Source organism: Littorina saxatilis, linkage group LG4 (genome assembly GCF_037325665.1).
Source record: "Littorina saxatilis isolate snail1 linkage group LG4, US_GU_Lsax_2.0, whole genome shotgun sequence".
In the NCBI taxonomy this organism is placed as follows: Eukaryota; Metazoa; Mollusca; class Gastropoda; order Littorinimorpha; family Littorinidae; genus Littorina; species Littorina saxatilis.
In genome coordinates, this window is record NC_090248.1 from 67041662 (window position 1) to 67052862 (window position 11201).

General features: G+C 40.6%; 2 long non-coding RNA genes across 2 annotated transcripts in view; one reads left to right on the forward strand and one right to left on the reverse strand.

The window, feature by feature from the left end:
* LOC138965444 (uncharacterized) overlaps positions 1-11201 on the reverse strand; it is a 92046-nt gene that overhangs the window by 64621 nt on the left and 16224 nt on the right. The window lies entirely within an intron of this gene.
* LOC138963617 (uncharacterized) lies at positions 1628-10731 on the forward strand. Its single transcript, XR_011454880.1, has 3 exons — positions 1628-1920; positions 10221-10258; positions 10600-10731. It is a non-coding gene; the product is annotated as an uncharacterized lncRNA (long non-coding RNA).

Genomic DNA, 11201 nt, shown 5'->3' on the forward strand with positions numbered 1-11201 from the left:
CTAAACTTCACGCGTGCCTGTGATCAGAGCTCGGCAGAACGGAAGACTCCCGGCGAATCGATGACGTACGAGGGGTCATCCCAACGTTTTTCCTTGGTCTTGGACAAGCAGAGCAGGATCCGAACAGAGGTTTTCTTGTTTTTCGATGGATTCCAATTTCCGTCCGTCTGTCATCCTTCCCAGGTCCGTGTCTTTCTGCAAATTTCACTGAACTTGCTGTGGTCTATGTCCTGCATGTCCATGCATCTGGCATAGACACAGAGTGGTACATGGGGTGGCACATACTGACGTGATTGTTCCGACCTCTTTGGTAACATACAGTTAGGTCATTTTGTTACTCTTTTAGTGTCTTTTTTTCTCAAATGCGGCATTTTCGGCGGCTACGCAGCGTCCGAGACTGTGATCTTGTATAAACTCCACACTGAACAAAAAAACACCCTTCGATAGTACTGTCGATGAGCGACCTTGGGTACCCGTTACATTCATGGGGCCAAATTTGTCCAACCAATTTTTTGTATTTAACTTAGAAATGTGATTTGTCCTAAAATGTTTCCCTTCTCATTCAAGGGACGTAACCACTCGGTACACGTTTTCGAAGAAATCGATTTTTTGCGGGGTGAAATCTATTAAATTTCACCACCAATTTTCTTCACATGCAAGAAACTGACATGCTTTTCGTTCTTAAATAATGTCACTTCATTAATGTTACCAGGAAAGAATATTTCAGTCTCGAGTATAAATCGAGGGGGTAATATGACGGCGTGACACCGGTACTATACAGTCTGGCAGCTGAGCGTTTCAAAGCCCTATATGTCCCCTATCAACGGCATCAGCTCAATCAGCATCATCAAAACCCGGCCGGTGTAATGTTGTCAGCTTTCTGCCTCTGTCACCTTTCTGACTCGATAGTATACTCGAGACTGAACATGTCAGTTTCAAAGCTCTCATCATTACTGGTTTTCATGTGTCATGGTTTACATCAGTTCTGCATTACGCACTATAGTATAAGTATATTAACGACATTGCGTTAGAGCCGCTGGACGCGACCTAGTCGCTCTTGTAGGCTACATAGTGCATCCTTAATCTGGCACAGGCGCCAGACTAACACACATCGTTTCTGAGGCGGCCACCATATGCCGCTTTCACACTGCAGCGCGTTCGGATTTCTAAGTTTGTCGTGCCAGGCAGTTAGTCAACCCGTACGGGTACTTAACTTAGTTCGGACCTCCGGCAATGCTGGCAGTTTCAAACGGAAAAAAAGACAACATCTGCAATCAATGTTTTGCTTTAGAACAGCGGTGCATGCGTGGGCGCAGTCTTAGTCCGCGCAACGATGTTTCAGTTATGCGCCTGTGCGTGAATCAGCAGAAATGGAGAGAGCTTTTCTTGTCCTTATAACTCTTGCGCAAATACAGGTCCATGTCGTATGTGAATATATATATATTTCACTGGTACTATAAATCAGTTATAACACAAAGAAACTCGACCATGTAACGTGCACAGGTGGCGTTATATCACTTTTACTTTCTTCTCTGTTCACTGTCCTCTAATATGAGGCCTTTGTCACAAAGTTTGTGAAAAGACAGAGACTTGAACATCACCGAGATATATTCGCCTCAGCAAGATCAGTTATATTTTCAAGGTCAGTCCTGGGGAGGAATTCTTTTGATGTACCGCCACTACAAGAGGGAGGAGTTCGGCTTACCCGCGACAATTCATCCAATCAGCGACGGTCATTCTCGCACACAAAACCGAGCCGAACCTGCGGATATTCTACTTCCTGCTCCAACTTCGTCTGCAAAGGGAGTTACAGTCATGGCGAGCGCTGAAGCAACGAAAGATATTTTGGAAAAAATACGCGAGACTGTGGACCAAGAAGGCCATGGCAGCTCTTTTGTCTTCGTCATTATGGGCGCATCGGTGAGTTCATTTTTTCATGTCGTGTCGTAAAGTTGTTGTGTGGAACAAAAAAAGGAAAAGTAAGTTTATCCGTTCCTCGTCCGTTCTAACTGCTCTTGCAAGTCCGGGAACTTCACCACCTCAACGGTGTAATGTAGAGTGACTAAACAATTTGGGCGCAGCCACGAATTCTATTGATCGCTCACGGGTTAACATCTGAGACAAAGCATTATTATTGCCGGGTGTATCGATGATCAATACACGCTTTACAACTCGATTACACGGGGGGTCAGTTTTCACGCTCTGATGTAAACGCACGCACTGATGTAAACGCAACTTATGACTGTTGCTGTCGACTGAAGGGGAAACTGGAGGGGAAATGACACGGTTGAAGCAGTGTGTTGACTGGCCTGACATTTAATGCTTGTTACTTGTCACTCGTAAAATAACCCAGTTCCAGATATATTTATTGTGGTCTAGAGGGGAAGAAATTAGGCTGACTCTTTAGCCTGCTTTGGAAAGAGTGCATAAAGACGAGAGGTTGTGTCGGCATGGTAACCTTAGCAGTAAAAAGCAACTGTCACCATTTATTTTGTTTAGTCATTGTTGCAGTCGGTTTGGTTTGTATGTAAACAAAGTAAACCATGATTGCAAATTTATGAATGAGTTGGATGGAAAAATACAAGAAGAAAAAAATCCACAGATGACTGTTGCACACATATGTTTGCACTCACAGGCACATACCATCTCTCACACACACACACACACACACACACACACACACACACACACACACACACACACACACACACACACACACACACATAAATTCACATCAGAAGAAAATCAGCTCAGGTTAGATCAAACTCTACAAGGCATCACACACAAACTGAAACGTTCTCAAACTTATTGATTTAGACATCACAGCTGTGCATGCAAATTACAGCTGCCCTTTTATTTCTGCAAGCAAAGCTGCGGGCATTCTGACAGCTAATGCATTAACCATTGAATTCTGTCCGAAAACATGCTGTTAGGCCAAAAAAAAAAAATTGTCTGTTTAGGGTAACATGACCAAAAAAAGTAGGGTCGGTAGGTAGGTAGGTTTTTTTTTTTTTTTTTTTTTGTTTTTTTTTTTTGTAAATGCTATGTAGGCTGAACATTCACTTCTTATATTTGATGAATACATGTTTCAAAACTAACGTATAAATAAAACAGAGAGAAAGGGAGAGAAAGAAACGCCAAATGTCTCTTTTTAGCATTTTTACCTCTTTTTTTTTTTTTTTTTTTTTTTTAAATCAAAAAAAAGTTTTTGGGTCGGCGCCAAATCGATAGGGTCGGTTGGGTTACCCTAAACAGACAATTTTTTTTTTTTGCCTTAAACAAACAAAAAAACCATGGATAATGGGTTGACAGGTATGATTATGCTGAAGCAGAAACATGTTTTCTTCTGTGAGTTGAGCATGTTGATCTGTAGGGTCTGACATGCTGCAGTTCGACAAAGATTTTTGTGGAATGAGAGTTTTGAAGCATACACAAACAAAAACAAAAGAAACAGACAGACAGACAGAATGAAACCTGTACAGGGGTGTAATTATGTACAGGGGTGTAATTATGTACAGGGGTGTAATTATGTACAGGGGTGTAATTATGTACAGGGGTGTAATTACAGGGGTGTAATTATGTACAGGGGTGTAATTATGTACAGGGGTGTAATTATGTACAGGGGTGTAATTATGTACAGGGGTGTAATTATGTACAGGGGTGTAATTATGTACAGGGGTGTAATTATGTACAGGGGTGTAATTATGTACAGGGGTGTAATTATGTACAGGGGTGTATTATGTACAGGGGTGTAATTATGTACAGGGGTGTAATTATGTACAGGGGTGTAATTATGTACAGGGGTGTAATTATGTACAGGGGTGTATTATGTACAGGGGTGTAATTATGTACAGGGGTGTAATTATGTACAGGGGTGTAATTATGTACAGGGGTGTAATTATGTACAGGGGTGTAAACATGTACAGGGGTGTAATTATGTACAGGGGTGTAATTATGTACAGGGGTGTAATTATGTACAGGGGTGTAATTATGTACATGGGTGTATTACAGGGAAGGTATACATGATATACTTGTGATTTGTATAATGTATGAGATTTAGTCAAATGTAGATAGATGATCTGCACCGAAGAGTTTCTTGCTAGTTCTCTTTTTTACTTTTTGTTTGTTTTGTTGCTTATTGCACTCGGATAGGGATTTCCTTCAGACTCACCTGAATGTGACAAAGTGGTACGTGGGGAAAATGTCCATTTTTTTGCAATGGTCTGTTACCTGTTATAGAAGTGTAGTACGTCATGCCCCGGTGACCAATCCTTATCATCTGGTACTACTTAGATTGTCATACCTGTTCTATTGGAGAGAAAATATTACCTAGAAGTCTTTTTATTCACAATGTAGATGGTGGTATGTGTGTGTGTGTGTGAATATAAGTTTGAAAGAGAGACAAAGGCTCTAGACAGTAATGTCAAAAGTATTAAGTTTATTGAGCCACAGGTAAGGTCAAATTTCTTTAGTACAGTATGTCCGTTTTGAGAATAAGAGGAAGGATTACTTTGAAAAATACTGTTTTAAACTCAGGCAATGATCGAAATGTCTTATAGAATTCTTGGTGAATACAGAAGTTTAGCAAATGATGAGACTGATGTCTTGAAATCATCCACACATGTCAGAAGCATGAACATGGTGAAAAGTAGCACGGCGACCAATCTTGAGGTTAATAATGGGCTTTTGATGCCCTGATCAGAGGGTTGCTAAGTGTAAGGTATTTAGCCGGAGGATAAGGTGAAGAACTGGAATACTTCTTTACTGCTATTTTTGTGAGGGAAAATAGGACATTGGGGCAGTACTGATTAAATGTATCACTGGTGTGTATGCTTCAAGTTGAACTGAATGTTCTATAATGTTCATTGATGTGATTTATTTAACACTGCTTCTGACTTCAGTTTTTTAAGCACTGATGCATCTATAAAACCAGCTTTCTTGTGTTATTTGCCCTTACTAGTTTAAAGCTGCTTGTTGTCTGCAAGAATTGTGCAAAGTAACGTACAATATGTTATCTTCATCAAAAATTCTGCCTTTTTAGTGCATAGATTTACAATGTCAGTGGTTTCATGTTCAGTTTTTGAATTCACGACAAACAAAGAGGGAAAGAGAGTGAGAGAAAAAATCCTTGTACTATGTCTCATTTTCCTCATTTAAATTTATACTGCAATCAGTCATGTTGCATTTTTAGTAAGCAAGATTAATTTAATACTGAAGTGAAGTGTTTGAATAAATTCAAGCAGGTCATAATATTGTTCTAGGCAAAATGAATCATACGCAATCTTTCATCAATAAAGCCATCACCATGCTATAATCTCCTTGAGATCTTCTATGTGCCGCAGGGTGGAGTCTTTTCCTGGTGGGTCAGCAATAAGTGTTGAGTGTAAAAAGAGACCTAGGGCACAAAACTGGCATGAGGTTTGAAACAGGCATTCCTGAAGTATATCTTGATCCATGTACGTTGAGTGTGTCATCAAGACACTTTGTCGTCACTGCTAGTGATACAGTGTAACAGGATTTCAAGATATTTTGGCTTCCTGGTTGAACTGTCAGGTACACACACTACCACAGATGAGTCCGTGTTTTTACTTGGGATAAGAGCACGTACCCTTCCACTTGGGATAAGAGCACCCTTCCACTTGGACACATACCAAAACCCAACAGCCGGGCTGCTTTCTGTGCTGTGGGGATGTTTTGCTGAATGTATTTAGCACATTGACACAGGTGTCACTACTTTTTTCAATGTAAAATTCTCGCTCAGAAAGCAGCGACACCAAAGACTTTTGGTATTTGTTCAAGTGGATAGTCCAGGCTCTTATCCTGTGGAAAAACTTGGACAGATCTGCGGTGATTTTTTTAATAAAATGCAGCGGTACATTTCATGAAGGGACACCTCGGGAATGAGCCAAAAGTGTACCTGTATTGCAGGTGGCCTTTCATGACAGGTGTATTTTGATAAAGTTAATAGGCAAAGGTACAACAGGTGTCCTTTCATGACAAGTGTATTTTGATAAAGTTAATAGGCAAAGGTACAACAGAAGGTGTCCTTTCATTCATGGGAGCTGTCCTCTCACGAGAGGGGCTCCTCATCGCAGGTACCACTGTTGTTAACAGGAAAAGGCCTCGCGCCCCCTAATTGACGTAGAGGCGCGTCCCCCCGGTGGTGGATGGGGGAGCCTTCTCTACTAATTTCTGAGAGAAGGTCGCATCACTCTCGATGCCGTGAACCTAATTAGGATCTTTTTCTTGTTTCTTCTCTATTTCTGCCTCCCCAAAGTCCTTTTACTTTCCTTTTCTCACCCATAAAATTCTTCACTTATTACCCTTGTTAAGTGGTTCTTGTATAGAATATAGTCAATGTTTGTAAAGATTTTAGTCAAGCAGTATGTAAGAAATGTTTAGTCCTTTGTGCTGGAAACTTGCATTCTCCCAGTAAGGTCATATATTGTACTACGTTGCAAGCCCCTGGAGCAATTTTTTGATTAGTGCTTTTGTGAACAAGAAACAATTAACAAGTGGCTCTATCCCATCTCCCCCCTTTCCCCTATCCCATCTCCCCCCTTTCCCTCGTCGCGATATAACCTTCGTGGTTGAAAACGACGTTAAACACCAAATAAAGAAAGAAAGAACAGGAAAAGGACGATATCTGTAAGATCTGACAAACAAAGGGAAGTAAGCGGTCTATTAATGCATACGACATGTGTAATAGAGAGTGAGAGTCATGTGGAACTAGCCTCCCGGCACCTGAGGCAATAAGCATTGAAATGAAGAACCAGTTTTCATCAAAGTGTCCCTGTATTTTTAAGATTATGTCTTGCACATAGAGACTAGAGAGCTTTATAAAATGGTTTATATGGGAAGGAAAGTATCTTTAAGATCAGTATGTGACATCACATGGCCCTTGAAAGATTTTGATTCGTGACATGCAGTCATGGCAACTGCCGGTACAGCTGTATGCAGGTCATGCTCGTTCCTTGTCAGTGTAAACTTGCATAGCTCTCTTGAGTGCAAGGTCTTATTGTCTGAACAAGGCCATACGGTGTATAAGGCAGCTCTTGACAAAGCAATACCAAATATTGAACAAAACTGCTATGCTGTAAGCTCTGACTTTATCTCATGTCATACATGTCAGCTTGTGAATTGTTGAGGAATACAAAAGAAGTCATGAAATGTTGTCATAGGGACACAGCCTTCAAAGGCCTCTACAGACAAGTGAGTTTTTATTTAGTTAAGTGGAACCTGCCTCGGCAACCACCTTTCGATTATGATTATCCCCAACAAAGTATTTTCTATATATGTGACCCTCCACCACGGATTGAGTCGCATGTCACCTTTGCATGATTTTCATATTTTTACATTTTCCGAACAAGTTTTTTATGCTCTATCCAGTGGTGAAAACCGTTTTAGAAAAGAGCGAAAACTGTGAGTTATAAGCCTGTGACTAAGGTGACCCTCACACTGTTACCAGACACCCCCCGGACTTATATTAAGCCTAGCGCAGAACCGCGCGAGGTGACATGCGACTCATTTCGTGGTGGAGGGTCACATATTTGTCCCTGTTCCATTAGGACCACCTATCTGTCCGGACCACATTTTATTAGCCCCTTGGGTAGTCGTTATAGAGAGAGGTTCTACTGTATTTGGTCGTTAATTTGTTTTGAGTACAGTGGAACCCCCCTTTTCAGACCTCCAAAAAGCGGAGATCAGGTCTTAAAATGGGGGTAATTCTACACAGGTTAATCATTAACAGAACATCTGAAAATGGGGGTAATTCTACACAGGTTAACCATGAACAGAACATCTGAAAATGGGGGTAATTCTACACAGGTTAATCATGAACAGAACTGAAAAAGCAAGGACTAAAAAGGGGGGAAGTCTTAAATTGGGGGACTTACAGGCACACACTGGCACACACACACACACACACAGACACACACACCCTCCCCTTCCCGACCCAAATTTATTTTCCTGAGTCAAATTATTGATGTGAGTGGCCCAACTAAGGTCAACTATGGTACCGTCTGATCATGCCCTTTTCTTGTCAGTGCAAAAATCACATGCATGGCTCTTGTGTGCAAGGCCTAATGCCCTGAACAAGGCCATGACTGTGGTCTGAGGCAGCTATATATAGCTGATGACAATTTTAAACAGTAGCAAATATTGGTACAACTGCTGTGCTGGGTTGACTTGTTGAGGAATAAAAATGAACAGTCGTGAAATGTTGTGTGAGTTTTGGTCTTTGACTGACACCTGAACTGGAGAACAAGTGAGATTTGTGGGAACATTTATTTAGTAATGACCCAAACAAGAGGGCGAGTGAACTTGAAACCTCCAAAAGGACCAAGTTCATGAATAATGGAAGAAGAAGAAGAAGAGTGATGATTTTTGGTATTGAAATGTTTAGTAGTTTTAAGCATTCTTTTGCCAGTTTGTTTCCCCTTACTTTTAAAGTTGTGTACATTAACTACAGTCTACCATTTCATTTTCATTTTTCATTTTCATTTCATTTTTCATTTTCATTACTTTATTGTCCCATCGCTGGGAAATTCGGGTCGCTTCCTCCCAGTGGAAAGCTAGCAGCAACGGAGTCGCGCTACCCAGGTGTCTGCGTGTTTAGGTGTATTCAGCCACCTGCACTTATGGCAGAATGACCAAGGTCTTTTACGTGCCATTGTGATGACACGGGGGTGGGACATATGGCTTCCGTCTCTGGGTCTGCACATAAAGTTGACCCGTGTCCGTCCCGGCCCGAATTCGATCCTGCGACCTTCCGATCACAAGTCCAGTGCTCTACCAACTGAGCTACCGGGCCTTACTGCACAGGCACTTAGTTGTGGGTGTGCACGTGAACAGACAGACATAGAAATACATGTGCACACGCATGAGAAATAATTGAAGTTACAAAAATCTTAGTTGAACAAACTGATTTAGCAATATGGTATTGAATTTCTTTTTCATTTTGTCTTGTTTGGCTTTTCCTTACCAAATGCACAGTATATTTATTCACTGCTATTATATGTTTATTCAAACTATTGACTAGTATAAACTGCATGTTTCCCCAGCCTTGGTCGTATTGTCGCTTATATACACCGATAGTACTAGAAGGTTTTGACACAAGTACACTCCTCTTCTTTTTGTGGGGTACTTTGGCTGATGGGGTCTATGTCGACCAAAAGAGTGGGATTCCCTGTAGGTGGAGTTCCTGTAGCGTTTCGCTGATATCGCTGAAAGTCACGTGATGCTTTGCAACATCGGTAGAATATGATGTTTTTTCAAATCTTTTTTGATATTTCTTAAAAATTCAAGTATGGTTTGCAAGTTTTATTGAAAAACTCCACCCTGTGGGATTCCCTTTATACACACTCTTTTGGTCGACATAGACCCCATCAGCGGTACTTTGGCGGCAGCGTGAAGAGAGTAAAAAGCATGTTTTCCAAGCATGTATTTGATTTGAATAAGCGATGTGTGCAAGTTTATATCATGGAAGGTATAAACTATTGCCATAACGTGGCTGTGGGCTTAGAAAACTTGATCAAGCCAGCTACAAATACTACAAATGTAAACACCAGGCCATTATTGAAGTGACGTGCAGTTTGGTTTTTTACTTGTGTTGTGACTTGTACTCTACACATCCACCGACAGTTACATAGCAACAACAGCTTGTCGCTTGATGTTACAGCATAATTTTTTATCACCAAGTTTTCCATTATATACATGTAGTCATTCAGGCTTTCAATTCATATTTGCATTGTGCCACCAGAAATTCTATGATTGGCAATTATGAAGGAAAAAATAAAGTGGATCAGATTTGTGTTTTTTTCATTTATTTTGTGGCTTATCTTTTGGTTGTTTGAATAGGTATGTGTCCCAGTTGCGATAAGGGTCAAATTGTGCCATTTTTTTAAATTTTGCTAATATCCACTGATAGTATGTATTATACTAGTGTATCATGACAGGAACCTGTTTTGCAGTAAACTTCCACACTGGCTTTGATATTAACTTTAGATACAGCTTATCCACTGATAGTAATACAGTATCATGACATGACCCGTTTTGCAGTAAACTTCCGTACTGGCTTTGATATTATTTTTAGATGCATGTAAGGGTAGATTATATCAGATTTTATATTGGAAGGAGTTATGCATGAACAACAAGAAAAGTAAAATTTGAAATGTGTGCTGTTCACAAGATTTATATGTGTTTTTTTCTTTACTTTTTAGGGTGATCTGGCAAAGAAGAAGATCTATCCAACGTTATGGTAAGTTAGTATAATATAGGTCTATGGTCTATAGAAATGTATTATGTTTGTGAGTATTCATGCACATGGACATAAGTACAGATGAACACACACGCAAGCACAGGCAAGCATGCACACATTGATGAACACGCACACACACACACACACACACGCTAACACTAACACAATAACTAACACACACTAACACTTACTGTCTCTGTCTCTCTCTCTCTCTCTTGTAAATTAAGTTTCACAATCACATCATGCTTTTGTTTGTTTGTCTGTTAAAATATGTCTCCTCTTTAAGCATTTGCTATGACAGTAACTATAATGTAAAGTGCATTGTTTTGTTGTCTTTGAAGGTGGTTGTTCCGAGATGGATTGTTGCCCCCGAAAACATTCTTCATCGGATATGCCCGCAGCAAATTGACAGTGGAAGACATCAAGACTAATGTTATACAGCATATGAAGGTCAGTGTATGATGTGTGTTCAGTGGAACATTCATTCTCTCTCTCTCTCTCTCTCTCTCTCTCTCTCTCTCTCTCTCTCTCTCTCTCTCTCTCTCTCTCTCTCTCTCTCTCTCTCTCTCTCTCTCTCTCTCTCTGTCTCTCTCTCATTCATTTCGATCTCTCTCTCATTTCGATCTCTCTCTCTCTCTCTCTCTCTCTCTCTCTCTCTCTCTCTCTCTCTCTCTCTCTCTCTCTCTCTCTTGATGTCGATCTCTCTCCACCCATTGCACACCGGTTGGACCGTATATAAGGTAACGTCAAATTATGCTTGTGCAACGTATGTGGGAGTATCACTTATACCCTCAGGATATCTCTTATCCTGTTGCGTAGCGTTACAAATAGAGAACAGTATACCGAAATGGGAAGGGGAAAAAATGAATCGGGAATTTACAGGACGTCCGCTGTGCTCTCAATCTTCAGTAGTTATAAGTCCCTCTTAATTTATCCGAGTTGA